The sequence below is a fragment of the Chroicocephalus ridibundus genome, chromosome Z (genome assembly GCF_963924245.1).
Source record: "Chroicocephalus ridibundus chromosome Z, bChrRid1.1, whole genome shotgun sequence".
NCBI lineage: Eukaryota > Metazoa > Chordata > Aves > Charadriiformes > Laridae > Chroicocephalus > Chroicocephalus ridibundus.
The window spans coordinates 87,115,704-87,130,522 of NC_086316.1; the positions used below are offsets into that span (position 1 = coordinate 87,115,704).

The window sequence follows — 14,819 nt, forward strand, 5'->3', positions numbered from 1 at the left end:
CGCCTCCCGCGCCGACGCGCGGCTGCTGCCCACACGCAGCCGCACCGGCGGGTGCCACCCTCGAGCTGCGGGAGCCCGGCTCGCCTTCGAAGTGCCGGACCCCAGGGAGCGCAGCGGGTTTTTAGGGAGAAAAAGCCGGGTTTGGGTGAATTCCCCGCCGGCGGGCCCAGCCGCACGGCCCCGTTGCCACGGCGACGGGCCCCCGCCCCCGCCGGGGCGTCTTCACCATGGCAACCGATTCCGGGCGGATGGGCGAGAGAATAGGCCAATCAGAGCGCGGGCGCCGCGCTTCCATTGGTCGGATCGCCGCACCGCGCTCCCAGTGGTCGGATCACCTCGCCGGGGGTGGGGCGCGGCAGGGATTGACGGCGACGACGGGCCAATGGAGCGGGCTGCTCCAAATAAGGGGAGGGAGGCGGGCGGCGGGGCCGTGGCAAATGGGCGCGCGCCGTGGGCGGGCCGGGCCGCTCTGGAAGCGGAGGGGGCCGGGCGGAAAATGGCGGCCGGCTCGAAATCAGAGCGGGCCGGGCGGAAAGCTGGGCCCAGCGGGCGGGTGCTCGGTCGGGCCGGGCCCGCGGTGCCGCCGCGAGCACGTCGTGAGGCAGCTGGACCGCGCCAAGGTGAGCGGCGGGGGGCCTGAGCGGGTCCGGACGGGCGATGGCGGCGGGCGGGAGGGCCCTGAGTGGGGCTGGGGGAACCAGAGGCCTAAGGGGGGCCATTGTTGGATCGGAGCGGGGTGGCTGGGACCGGGTCCCCGCGGGGTCCCTTTCGCCTGCGGAGTTTGGGGTGCGGTGCCGGCGATGCCGGAGAAATAAAGCCAGGCAGGGCGGTAAGAAAGCAGCGCCCGGGACGTGCTGGTGCCGCCCTCCGCAGTTCCCCAGTGCTCCCCACAAAGTGCCCGTGGGTCCTGGAGGTGTCGGGCTGTGGGCTGGCTGCGCTCCCTCAGCGTCGCCCGGGGGGCTGCAGAGGGGGGAGGAAGCAGAGGGGGGAGGAAGCAGGGGGGGGGAGGAAGCAGGGGGGGGGAGGAAGCAGGGGGGGGGAGGAAGCAGGGGGGGGAGGAAGCAGGGGGGGGAGGAAGCAGGGGGGGGAGGAAGCTGGTTTGGGGCCTGACACAGAGAGCGGGTCTCCGGCTGGCAAAGGGACGCATGCGGCTGGTTTTGGGGCTGAGAGAGGGGGTTGTGTGGCTTTGTGCTCAGGAAGAGGGCTCGAGATGAAATCCCCACCGGGCCCCCCGTCTCCATGTGGAGGGTCTGTCCTGGTCCCACTCCTGAGAGGAAGAGGTGGGGTGGGGGTCCCCGGGCTTGTCCCACTTGGCTGGGTGTGACAAACAGGCTCATTTCTCACCTCCTCTTTTCCTAGGGTCACCTTCTGCCGCACGGCAAGAGAATTCTGCATGACTGATTCCGCTCGTGGCTCAGGTAATGGCATGCCTGGGTCTGGGGGAGTGGGGAGACACACTTGTGAGTTCAGGGGCGCTACAGATACTCCTTGTCAAAGCCACAGAGAAGCTGACGAGGAGATGCAGTGAACAGAGCGTGCCTCCTCCCTGAGCAGGTTCTTTGGTAGTTAGGAATGGTTTCCTTTGGGGTCAAAGGCTGAACTTTCAGCTAGGATAAATTAAGAGCTGCCTGTTACCTTCATTAGGGTCAAGTGTTTCACTTCTGTGTGTTCCTACTGGTTCCAGGGGAAAGTGGGAAATAGCCTTTTCTTTGCCTACGTGTAACTCAATTTGGGCTAGTCTGTGGTGTCAGTCTAGTTCATGTTTGAGCACCAAGGTGCCAGTAGAAATGTACCAACTGAAACGTGATGGAAGCCGATGCGTTGCTTGATTTTTATTCTTTTTTATTATTATTATTGCTTGATTGTGGAGGGTGTGTTTTTCTGTGGCTCAGTCCACATTGTTCCTTGGAGCCTTCAGTCTATGACTTTTAAGCAAAAAAAAGTTTGTCGTTCCAGAAGAGGACTGGTCCTTCCTAGGACTGAGGTGTAGACTCGGAGGGTCTCTTAAGTACGTGGTCAGAATGAAAGCCAAACTTCACTGGATGTTGCTGCTGTCAGTCTTCCCTTTTGCTAATGTCCCCACAGCTCCCTCATGGGTGGGAGCTCTTGAATCGTCCTTGATTTTTTTTTTTTTCAGTCTCTAACGTGTTTTTTTGTGTCCCCAGGAAGAGGCTACGTTTAAAAGTTCATTAGTTTCCTCCTGACCGTGCCAGTGACTAAAACTGAGTTATGATTTTTGAACCCCAGAAAAATGACACCGCTCTTAGAGATCCGGGCTATTTCTGAACATGTTTTCGTCATGTGCAAATGTCCTCGGGATGCAGATCGCCTGCGCTTGGTGCTCTGACGAGATGATACACTGACACAGGGAAGAGCTCCGGCAGCCAGAAAAGACACAAGGTCCTGGGGTTTTTGTCTGTCTGTTTTCTGGGGTGGGGGTGCGTGTGCTTTCAAAAACAGTGCACTGTTGACCTCAGGTGGCAGCCTGCTGAGCTCTCTTGCTGCCTGATCTCTCCTTTCCTTTGTCACTCCTCTTTCGTGGCTGCAGCTTTCGTTTGGATAATTTTAGACGAGCTATGAAGTGACTCGCCTGTGTAAAAGTGCTTGCTGGCGATACCGGGAAGGACCATAAGGTCCTTGTAGTGTGGACTTTGAAGTTAATGTGAAGGCTTTGTCGGCTCTCCTTCTATGGTTTTTGTACGAAATAGTTTAAGAAAACACTAAAAAGAGTATAAGGTCCATTCTGGAGCATGTTACACCCATGCAAGGCTTACTTCCCTGCGTTTATTTTCTCTTCCTGAAAGCACAGTCTTCTCTTTCTGTGTGTGTACTGTTAAGTGATGCCGTGAAAAAAACCTGTGTACTAAAAGGGGGAAGAAACTGTTCGTAAGAGTTCAGATGTTCGGGAGAAGCAGACTCTGTGTTCACGATAAAAGCTTTATGCTTTTTCATCAATAAGTCTTTAGGATATCTTATAGCGGGAGTCGAGAAACGTTACTGAGATACTGGCATCTGTCCTAAAGGCGATCGAGGTCAAAGGAGAGACGTGGACGAACTGGGACAAAGCGGCGTCTCGCTTCTGCACGTTTTCCAGGCGTTCCCACGAAGCGCCAGCAGCATCGTAACTAGTGACGGCGAGTCCTGATGTAGCTTTGGTGAGTTGTTGCTTCCACCATGTCCTTTGTCCATAACCTACGGTGTGTCATTTTGACATCGGTTGGAAAGAGATTTTTGGAAACGGAAACGTTTCTCGCTCAAAGCAGTTGCCTTTTTATGAAGTTCCCGTCAGAGCGGGTCCTCGGAGATGAAGCGCTGGGCAGCAGGAGTCACGAGCACCGAGACCTTGCGCTCTCTTTGCACTTCTTTGCCGGCGTTTGTGTTCTCGATTGTTACAGTTGAGACCTCATAAAACCCTGTTTCTCCGCGTGTTCAGTACAGCCAAAAGCATTCGCCCATCTGCCGGCGCTTTTTGGTAGCCTGACGGATTGCGGCACTGGGGATTTGATTTTCCCCTCCACCCTTGAGAGTAAAGCCATTTCGGGGGGATCTCTTATCTTGCTGATTTTTCTATGCTAAATGAAACTTTAAAAAAAAAAAAAAGCTAGAGTTGTGTAACTTAGAACTGACTTGTGTTGTTTAAACTGCTGCTGCCGAATAGCTGTGGCGTATGTTTTATAAGGCGTACTGAAGCAGTTAGGTATTTGTTATCCCCTGAAGTTCTGCATTTCTGTCTGGCTTTCAGTTGCGTGTTTTTTCTGGCAGCCTGGGGAGTTGCCTGAGAGCGGACAGAAAGGAAAAATTATTCCCTGTGCAGGGAGAAAAAAAAAATAATCTTTTTTTTTTGTGTGTGTGGGTGTGAATTGCCCAGGAAAGCGTGGAGCCCCAAGGTTTTTGGGGCGATGAAAGCGCTGCCAAGGGACAGCGAGGACAAGCCATGGCTTTGCCTCCTGGCACCTTTGGTGTGGGAGCAGTCGCTGGAGGTTTGATGTTTTTGTCCCAGCCCTGGGAGAGTGAAATAAGTTGTTTTTGAGGATGAAGTCGCCGGGAAAGCGACTTAAGAGCCCCAGGCTACCTGGGAAAGTGGCTCTAGTGCAACTAAATCTGCCAGTGAGTCAAAAAAGTCAGGGTTGTCAAAAAAATGCAAAGGTCTAGTAACCCGTATCAACAGCTGTGCCAGAGATGGTGCCGAATATGTTTTCCTCCACTCGGCTGTAGCCTTTGCAAACCTTCGCGAAAGAAGGAAGCTTTACATTCCTACCCAGCTTTGTGCTCAAAGCTTTTTTTTTTTTTTTTTCCTCCCCTCTCTCTCAGCAGAATGTCAACTGCCAGCGTTTCTCCATGTGGTGTTGTGCCGTGACAGTGCAGGACAGACAGAAAGGATCCGGAGTGCTCTGTGAGTATGAGGTATGTCTGCGATGTGTGTCTGCTTTTTTCCTAAGCGTGGCCTTTGAAGTTAACGGGAAGGCTTTGTCAGCTCTACTTCTATAGCTTTTGAATGAAATATTTTAAGAAAACACTAAAAATAACACAAGGTCTGTTCCGGAGCATGTCGTGCGGCCAAAAGCATTTGCCCATCTGATGGTGCTTTTTGGTAGCCTGATGGATTATGGCACCGGGGATTTGATTTCCCCCACGACCCTCAAAAGTAAAACCATTTGGGGGTTTTATGTTGCTGATTTTTCTATGCAAAATTAAACTTAAAAAACAAAAAAAGGTAACGTTGTATAATTTACCCACTGACTCACATTGTTTAAAGCACAACTGCCCAATAGCTATAGCATACAATTTATGGGGCGGAGTGAAGCGGTTAGGTGTTGGTTCTAAAGGTTTAAAAAGAGGTGACTGAATGTTACCGGGTTTCCCCCGCTATTATGACAGAGTGCTCTGAGGTGCTTCTATTTCTGTCTGGCTTTCAGCGGCGCGTTTCCCTGGCAGCCTGGTAGCATCTCTGTCAAGCAGTGCCGCTGGCCAGACGTTCCTCCTCCTTGTGTAACACCCAAAAAAACCTGCGGTCAAATGATAACCGTGTGTTTTGGAGAGGGGTAGTTTAATGGTATCAGTTCACAGCCGTGCAAGTTGAACTAGTGCCACAAGAAAGTCAAATACTAAGAGTATTTTTAATGAGCGTATGTAAATGTAGGCACACCTTTTCAGCACGGAGCGAATGACCAGGCTTTGTTCTTTATTGCTCCCTTGGCTCTTCAGGGTTTGACCCCTCCGTCTCGGCTGCATCGACCCTGTGAACGAGGTGACCGGCGGCAGCAGCGCTGTTACCAAAGACAGGCCTCTGCTTTGTTTCTGAAATAGTTGTTTCTTACTAACCCTTATTGTGTGAGAAAATAGCTAATTACTGACTTCATTACTGTGTAAAAATAGTTAGTCACTGGGCTGATGTTACAGATAGTGATAGTGAGGAGACAACCAGAAGTAGTTAATCACTTCAAGGTTCTTCTATATGTCAAGTATGTACTCTTATACCAATTAGGATGGAGTTAGGGCTGCTTCAAAGAACATCCTTATTATCTTCAAGAAGTTGGCAAACTTACAGCAAACATTTAGTGTCCTGAGATGACTCGACACCTTAAAAGGATAATGTGAGGAAGGGCCTCCTTACCCAAACGACCACGGGGAAACTCACGCTTGTGCAGAAGTGTTTTGCCGCCACAGCAAAATTTGATACACGTGTGCAAAAAGCCTATTCGGTCATCCTGATGAATAGGCAAGCCTAGGTGGAGTTATGGATTAGGTAGGTGGAATTATGAGAATATTTTGTGTATAAATAGTGGGTGAATATGCCTGGTAAGGTGTGCTAGACTGTGGTTTTTCCCCCTAGCACCCGATGTCTAATAAAGCACTGTCTCCTCTCTGAACTACCTTCGGTTTCAAGGGCTTTTATTTCAGGTCACAGCACCAGGGCAGTAGCTGCGGCGGTGGCTCCGTCAGCGTGGATTCTGGTTACGGCCCAGCCCGGTCCTGCCGCCCCGCACGCAGGGTGACGGATCTCCGGGCGGCCGCGCTGGGAGGAAGGGGCCAGACGTTTTTCAGCGCGGGCCAGAGGGTTTGCCGTCACACTAAGAAGGTGTTCCAAATGGCATCGGTTAGCCTTAATCCTGACTTCAGGAGTTGGGCTGGCGCTGGCTTTTGCAGGCTGGCTGTGCAGTTTGTTGCTGTGTTCCTTTTTTGGGGGGGAATAGAAGGGTGTCTGTATGTGTCTGGGGGTGATGACGTCATTGGGGGCACCCCCATGTCACCGGGGCAGTGACGATGCGGCGGAGGAGCAGGTGAGCAGGGGATGGGGGGGGGGTCTCAGCCCCAAAACGTTGGAAAATTCTCGGGATGTGTTAAAAAATGTGAAAACCTGTAACTACGGGCGTAAGGCATTGAACTAGAGAACGATTCTCATTTATGTACGAGAAATACGTATATTGAGAAACAATACTAATTTATGTATGTAAAATAAGTTCACAATAAAAACCTCTGTCTCTAAGGATTCCATGGTTCTGTGTTTCTGCGTCGTATAAAAGATCCCTGAACATAAAAATACTTTAAAAATGTATTTATAAGAAGATAAATGTGTAAAATAGAGAAGGGGGCGCTCCCGCCCGGCGGCTGAAGGCGGGACCTGCGGGGGGGGGGGGAGCGGCGCGTGCGCGGCTTCGCGGAGGCCAGTCCGGCGCGTGTCGCGACAAAGCCGCGGCCGGAGGGCGAAACAGGACCGCCGGGACTCCGGCGAGCTCCCCGCCGCCTGGAGCGCGATCGGTGCCGCCCGCCCGGCCTCGAGAGCGGCCGTCGGCGCTCCAGTGTCGGCTCTTACGCGTTACCGCGCCCCCGGCAGTTTTCCGGCTGTGCATCTCCATGGCCCCGCCGTCCTCCAGGACCCCGGAAGTGCCCCCTCAGTCCTCCGACGCGCATCTCTATGGCAGTTTAGTCCTCCAGGATCCTCTCAGTCCTCCGACACGCGTCTCTATGGCACTTTAGTCCTCCAGGAGCCCCTCAGTCCTCCGACGCGCGTCTCTATGGCACTTTAGTCCTCCAGGAGCCCCTCAGTCCTCCGACGCGCGTCTCTATGGCACTTTAGTCCTCCAGGAGCCCCTCAGTCCTCCGACGCGCGTCTCTATGGCACTTTAGTCCTCCAGGACCCCGGAAGTGCCCCCTCAGTCCTCCGACGCGCGTCTCTATGGCACTTTAGTCCTCCAGGACCCCGGAAGTGCCCCCTCAGTCCTCCGACGCGCGTCTCTATGGCACTTTAGTCCTCCAGGACCCCGGAAGTGCCCCCTCAGTCCTCCGACGCGCGTCTCTATGGCACTTTAGTCCTCCAGGACCCCGGAAGTGCCCCCTCAGTCCTCCGACGCGCGTCTCTATGGCACTTTAGTCCTCCAGGACCCCGGAAGTGCCCCCTCAGTCCTCCGACGCGCGTCTCTATGGCACTTTAGTCCTCCAGGACCCCGGAAGTGCCCCCTCAGTCCTCCGACGCGCGTCTCTATCGCACTTTAGTCCTCCAGGACCCCGGAAGTGCCCCCTCAGTCCTCCGACGCGCGTCTTTATGGCACTCTAGTCCTCCAGGAGCCCGGAAGTGCCCCCCCAGTCCTCCGACAAGCATCTCTATGGCACTTTAGTCCTCCAGGAGCTCCTCAGTCCTGTGATGTGCGTCTCTATGGCACTTTAGTCCTCCAAGCGGCCGTCAGTCCTCCGACACGCGTCTCTATAGCACTTTAGTCCTCCAGGAGCCCGTAAATGCTCTTCAGTCTTCTGGAAATCACATGCCTCCAGCACTCTTACAAAACCACAAAGCACGATTAACATTTAACCACAAAAATATCTGAAGATCACAAAAATAAAGCGACCGCTGCAGAACTCTCTTCTCCACAGCAACAACTCGACAGAAATCAAACAAAAGTGTGAGAGAATCACCAGAAGCGAGTCCCAAATGGAAATAAAAAGGGGTGGTGCTTTCCCTGCTGGGAATTTAAGTCAGGAGAAAAGGAACTGCTGCTCCTGTGGCTGCCTTCACGTCTCCTGGGGATTGGCCCCGCCCTTTCCCAGGTGATTGTGGGAAGGGTGGTGGGCGGGGCCTGAGGGCAGTGGGTGGGTCCTGAGGGCAGTGGGCGGGGCCTGGGGTACATGAGCCCCAGCCTGGGCTCAGGAGCTCATTCTGCTGCTGGGCTCCTCTGGGGTTGGAGCTCTGTGGTCTCTTTGGTAAAGCGCGGCTTTGGAGCTTGTTGAACTGTTTGGGCAGGTCTGTTTTAACATTGAGACTAGTATGGATAAGAAATTAGAGGTAAGGCTTTTCAATGTAAGGCTTGATGCCATATATAGTAGAAAATGGACTCATATGTTAATTCTTTTTGTTTGGTTTTTTTTTTCTCAGAGCAGTGGTTTTGCAATGAGTGTTCAGTGTGGCTAGGTGGTTTAATAGTATGTCTCTCCTTTTTTATATTCTCGGTGCTGTGTGTTTTACTGTAATTCCTGACTTTATTGAAGATGGAATTCTGTTTTTCTCTAGTTTTGTGCTACATGCTGTAAGCAGGTTTTTTATTTTTTTACCCTTAATTGGGCCAGTTATAAGATTATTGAGTAGGAGTTAGGGTGAATGTCTTATATGTGTTTATATATGGGATTTTAGCGCTTTGAGGAAGCAGCAGGGATGTAAGGCATATTGCCTTTCAGGGTATGCAACAGCTCATTGTGTTCCCTGATGGTGTGCAGAGTATCACAGTGGCCCTAGAGCCTTTGCGGCTTGCAGCAGGCCCCTAGTAGGTCAGGTTAGGGCTTCACTGACTTTGTGGGTCTGTAGCAGAGCCCGGAGTCTGTAGGAAGACATAAGATAGGAGATGACCACTGAACACAGGGCAGGGCTCAGAAGAGCAGCTCCCGAGGAGCGACTGATACAGGGGGTTCAAGCCGGCCAACGGAGGGCAGGAGCTGTTGGGAGGAAGTGGTGTTTTTTTCCTGATGGCTCAGGAGAAGAGAAAGGGTTTCTAAAGTTTTGGCGCTGGGGGATGGCTGGGAAAGGGAGACGGGTTCATGATTTTGTCTTGGACAGGTTTTGCAGTTGGGTTTGGGTGTTGATGGGGTCTGGTCTGTTCTAGTGTCTCACATTTGAGGTGAGCCAGACAGTCACGAGGAGGAGCATGGAACTGGTGATTTCACAGAAATGCAATGGTAACGTTGTGTTTCTTGGTATCTTAGGTGCCGTGAATGGTTGTTGCTGCAGCTTTGGCCTCCAGAATCGGTGTGGAGCAGGCGAGCAGAACGCCACGGCGTTTGGGAGGCTGAGGGTTGTTGTGGAGGAGGTTGGCATGTCCTCTCAAGATGCTTATTGCTTGTGCTGTGGTTGCTTTGGGGATTCATGGGGGTTTTTTCCTGTTGCAGAGGAAGAGGAGGAGCTTGGTGACTGCAGGAAGATATCAGATGGCTGTTTTTTGTGGATTGCATCAAGGACGGATTCCGACCCCCGGCCATCTGAAAGATAAGTTGAGAGACCGGCGCCCGAGAGGGGCCAAGGGGATGAGGTTGACAGTTGCAAAAAGGGCCCATTGAAGTTAGCGTAGCAGCGAGGGCTGTCCTGGAGTACAGTCCCCTTTGGCCAGGTCAAGGATGTGGCTTACTGATCAGTGTGATGCTCGCGCATCCCGGGCAGGGCAGTTCCAGTCTGTGTCTGTTGTCATGTCATTCGTGTGGTCTGTGTTCTGTGTCTTAGACCTTTCTCAGGTCTTGAGGTCATCTTTTAAGCTCCAGGAGCACGGCATAGTGCCTCAGGCGCCATCCCTAGGGTCTCAAATGCCTGCACCTGTGGGCATAGCACCAATCATCTGCCGCTCTTCTTGTGTCACATGCTCAAAGCGTAGATTGGTCTTGCAGGGAAGAAGTCCCAGTTGTGGAAGTGGGCCGTTTGGAAACTTCTGAGATGCATCATTATGTTCTTAGGTCTTGAAGCCAGGCTTCTGATACATATGTCGTCTCCGTTTTGAGAGTCACTGCTTGTCTTGGCCCATGTTGTTTTACCGATTTCCTGGGGCTTCCCTAGAGCCTCCTCACGTCACCATCAGGGGCATGCAGGCCTTCTTCCCCAAGGGTGACTTCCATTTAGGTGCGTTCTTCTTGATGAGATTTTTTTTTCATAAGTGTCACTTTTCTTGCTGAGAGTTTTCCCTCATTTTGGAGGCACATTGTTTGTAGTGTTGGTCTGTGCTTGTGTGTGTTGGGCTTGGAGCTGCTCTGCCTGGTCACGTAGAGTCGGGTAGGGGGAAGAGCAGCAAGAGTCTATGGGTAATACATTGATCTAACGATACTGTTGAGGCAAAGGTGGTACAGTCAACTCCCATCAAGTAGCCATCAGCGGGTGGTGTGGGCAGCTCTTTAATTAAGGTGTTTTTTTTTTTGGGATGAGCAGAGCTATGTGGGAGAGGCTGTTCAGCAGTAGTGAAGCAGACTGCATCTCCAAGATGTCAAGGCTGTTTTGTGTGGGGCTTGAAGTTAATGGGGTTTTTAATGTTAGGCTGTAGTTACAGCCCAGGTAGTATTTCTAAATAGGAAGAAGAATTTTGGTGTTCTGAAGGTATTGATCTGCATCCAGCTGACTGGTTTGATATAGTTTTATCAGATGCATGAGGGACAAGCTGTGCAGAGCAACCTAGGGGAGCAGAGGGGAGCATCGTAACAAAGGGGGTCAGTGGGCAGTATTAAAGTGAAGATGGGACGTGTGGATCTATGACTGCGTTATGGTAACATATTTTTTCAGTTTGGAGCTCGAAGCGATGCTGTATTTGGCCGCCAGGGCTGACTAGGGCAAGGTAAGCGATGGGCTGAAGTTGCAAGTATTTTTTCAGGTGTTGTATTGTGGGTCAAGCTTTAAGCAACCCGTTTGATGTGGATTTTACAGGTGGTGCACAAGCCTCTAGGCGGCAACCCAACCTGACGGAGGATGGGCCAGCAAGGTGTCAAGGTAAAGGGGTGGGATAAGGGAATCGGTGCACACACCTACAGATTTGGGCAGTATCTCAGCATGTACTGTTTTGCTTGGGTTTTTGTAGGTGCAACACCTAGGCTCAGAGAGGTGATGCTACATGCCGATAAGGGATTCAAACAGGTGAGGTCGTTGTAGGTATGGTCAGTGTATAGCAGCAGAATACTACGTGGCAGCTCAGTGGAGTGCTTGTCTTTGGTTTTCAGGTACGTGCGGGCGGCCTATGGAACCGGACGAGCATTTGGGGTGAGCAGGGTAGTAGAGAGCAGGTGCACAGGGCTGGCGATTACTTTAAGTGCAATGATAACTTTCTGCGTCTCAGTCTCTTAGATGCCGCAACCAAAGATAGCCTGTGGGGGGGCGGTGAAAACGGAATGTTGGTGAGGAGGGTTCTAAACACGCTCAAGTGACTTAGAGGTCACTCTAAGGGTGGGGTGTAGGAAAACGTTTGTATCTTAAGTGGTGTTCAGTCTTCTGTGCTTAACAAGTAGAACACCCGTTGACTTATAAGAGGCCTGTTGTAGACTCAGAAGCACCCTAAGGAACACGCTTGAGACCCCTGCTCTGCCGTGGGAAAGGTCGAAGCACAGTGGTAAACTCTACCTGTGTCAATCCCCGACAGACCAGTGAAAACAGGGTGCTTGGCAATCCGCTAGCATCGACTGAGCTCTGCAGCACCTACAGTGTTGCTTGTGTGCCTTTGCCCCGGTGCCGCTTTTGGAATTCCTCTGTTGGCAACGTAACAAAAGTACATTTATTCTTTGCAGTTCTTCTGTTGTTTTGCGGTTGTTAATGTGTCCTGCCTCTGCCAGCTCAGACACAGCTGCAGCATCTGATTTTGGAGTTTGCACAGTGCAAGTGAGCAGAAGGCAAGAGCCTTCAGAGGAGCGGGTTGTTGGAGGAAGGGTCTGTGTTGCCTGATGCGTTGCTGACTGACTGCACTGCTGTGTGTGGACTCTTTTGTAGATGATGAAGAACCTGACGACCGAAGGATTCATCCCGTTGGCTGATTGTGGTTTTCCTTGTTGAGGATGGAGTCAGACTCCCCGCTCTCCGAAAGATAAGTTGAGGGACCAGCGCTGGAGCGGGGTCAGGGGAGGGAGGGGACAAGGTTGGCAATTGCAGGGAGGGATTTTAAAGTCAGCGTAGAGCAGAGGCGTTTCCAGGAGCGGTCCCCTTGGGGCAGGTAAAGGGAGCAGGTTAGTCTTCGGCATGATGCTAGGTTGTGCTGGGCAGGGCGGTTCCAGCCTGTGTCTGTTGTTGTGTCATTGGTGTGATCTGTCTTCTGTGTCTTAGACCTTCCCAGATTCTCCATGTCCCTATTGCCCTTTGTGCTGAAGGACAACAGCATGCACCTCAGTCGCAGCCCCCAGGGTCTCAAATGTCTGTCCATATTGTCAGAGCATCAACCGGGCAATGCTTTTCTTGTTGCATTACAAGCTTAAATGGTGGATCGCTCTTGAGTCTGGGAAGTTTCCAGTTGGTCCTTTTTTGCAGAGTTGTTCCCGGTTACGTGAGCAGTTCTACTCTCTAAGCAGTCCATTTTCAGGGACTTCTGGGATTTCTGTGGTGCGTCACTACGTTCTTAGGTCTTGGAGCCAGGCTTCCTGCGCACACATCTTCTCATTTTGGAGAGTCTCTTCTTATCACGGACTGTGACATTCTACACTTGGTTTCAGGGAGTTCCGTAGAGCCTCTTCACATCACCATCATGGACCTGCAGGTCTTCTTGCCTGATGGTGACGTCTGTCCTGGTGTCATTCTTCTTGAGGAGAGCATTCTCTCATCTCTGCGGCGCATTGTTTGTAGTATTCTGTGTAGTGTTGGTCTGTGCTTGTGTGTGTGTTTGGCTCGGAGCCGCCCTGCCCAGGGATGTGGGGCAAGGTGAGTAGCGGCGGGTGGGGATGAAGTCACAGTTCTCTTTCAGGTGTTGTATTGTGGGTGAAGTTCTAAAAGTCCCTTGGTTCTGCCTTACAGGGGGTGTGCCAGCCTCAAGGCGGCAGCCCCACAGTATGGAGACCAGGTGGACCAGCAGACAAGGTGAAGGAGTGGGCTATAAGAATTATTGCACTCAGGCTGAGGTTTTTGGCAGTATCTCAGCTTGTGCCTTCTGTTTGGGTGTTTTTTTTTGGTCAGGTGCGGCACGCAGGCTCAGAGGAGCACAGCCACATGGGGATGAGCGGGCCAAAAGGTGAGGCAGATGTGGGCCATGTCAGTGTCTCATAGTGAAGTAGTATACGTCAACTTGTTTAAGAATGTACTGTTTGGTTTTGTAGGAGCTCTGCAAGCCACCTTTTGGAATCGGATGAGCATCTGAGGTGAGCCGGGGCAGTAGCAAGGAGGATCATGGGGCCAGTCATTACTCACAACCGCAACACTAATTTTGGTACCTAACGCTAATTTCTTGGTATCTCAGGTGCTAGGAGCTGCGATGGCCACAGTGTCAGACTCTGCAACGTGCTGGTGAGCAGAATGCCATTGCGCTTTTGAGGAAGGGGGAGTTGTGGAAGAGGTCGGTGTTGACCTCTGTGATACTTCTTGCTGGCACTGTTTAGCGTGGTTGGTTTTTTGTTTTATTTATTATTTCAGATGATGAAGAGGAACCTGGTGACTGCAAGAATGTCCCAGGTAGCTGATGCATCATTCTTTTGTTGACAGCGGCTTTGGACCGCCGGCCCTCTGAAAGCTAAGTGGAGGGGCCAGGGCTAGGGAAGGCCCTGGAGGAAGCGGATGTGGCTGACAATTGCAGGGAGGGGTTTTAAAGTTAGCGTAGGGCAGAGGGATGTCCAGGACCCCTTTGGGCAGCTAAAGGGAGCGGGTTAGTCTTTGACACGATGCTAGGTTGTGCCGGGCAGGGCAGTTCCAGCCTGTGTCTGTTGTGTAGTTTGTGTTGCGTCTTCTGTGTCTTAAACCTTTGAGTCTCGGTGTCCTCTTAACACCCAAGGAGCATGGCACGCGCCTTGGGCACCATCCGTAGAAGTCTCAAATGCCTGTGTTCAGGCGCTGATTTTCTTGAGTTACAAGCTTAAAGCGTGGATCGGTCTTCTGCGATGGAAAACTCTGAACGGTTCTCACTTGCGGTTTTGTTCCCAGCTGCACGAGCAGTTCTGCTTTCTAGCAGTCCATTTTCAGGGACTGGGTTTTCAGCCCTGCATCCTTAAGTTCTTAGGTCTTGAAGCCAGGCTTCCCGGGCCTACATCTTCTCAGTTTTGATAGCTGTTTCTTGTCATGGGCTATGATCTACGCATTTTCTGGGGCTTCCACAGAGCCCCCTCAAGTCACCGTTACAGTCCTGCAGGTCGTCTTGCCCGATAATGACTTCTGTTCAGGTGTCACCCTTCTTGCTGAGAGTTTTCTCTCATCTTTGAGGCGTGTTGTTCATAGCGTTCCATGTATCGTCAGTTTGTGCGTGTGTGTTGGCTTGGAGCTGCCCTGCCTGGGGGCGTAGCATCAGGGGTAGCTGCAGTAGCGATGAGAATCTACTGTTAATATGTGGATCTCCCTAGACTGTTGAGGCAAAGGTGGTACAGCTGTTCCAGAAGGAGTAGCCATCAGCAGGTTGTGTGGACAGTTGTTTCATTAGTGGTTTTTGGGAAGCGCGGAGCGATATGGGAAGGGCGGTTCAGCAGTAGCGGAGGAGTTGGCATCTCAAAAGTTATTAAGTCCATTTTGTGTGGGTCCTCATGTTTGTGGGTATTCTTCTTACTGGCAGGCTGTCTTTGCACTCTGGATGGTATGAAGCAGAAACAAAACCTTTGGAATTAAGCTCTCATTCTGTATCCGGGTCACGTGTTTCATATTGTTTTTTTCAGATGCAGAGGGACCGCATCCTGCCTGCAGTCTTAGGTGGAGT

The 14,819-nt window shown here is 51.9% G+C and overlaps 1 long non-coding RNA gene across 3 annotated transcripts; it reads left to right on the forward strand.

Moving 5' to 3' along the window:
• Positions 1 to 453: 453 nt before the first annotated feature.
• LOC134508877 (uncharacterized) lies at positions 454 to 6,529 on the forward strand. 3 transcript variants are annotated; one of them, XR_010069167.1, is made up of 6 exons: positions 454 to 620; positions 1,360 to 1,418; positions 2,166 to 2,400; positions 3,024 to 3,155; positions 4,315 to 4,404; positions 5,206 to 6,529. It is a non-coding gene; the product is annotated as an uncharacterized LOC134508877 (long non-coding RNA). The 3 variants fall into 3 exon arrangements; XR_010069166.1 differs by having other exon boundaries at positions 2,248 to 2,400; positions 4,312 to 4,404; XR_010069165.1 differs by having other exon boundaries at positions 2,248 to 2,400; positions 5,206 to 6,527.
• The last annotated feature ends 8,290 nt before the right edge of the window (positions 6,530 to 14,819 follow it).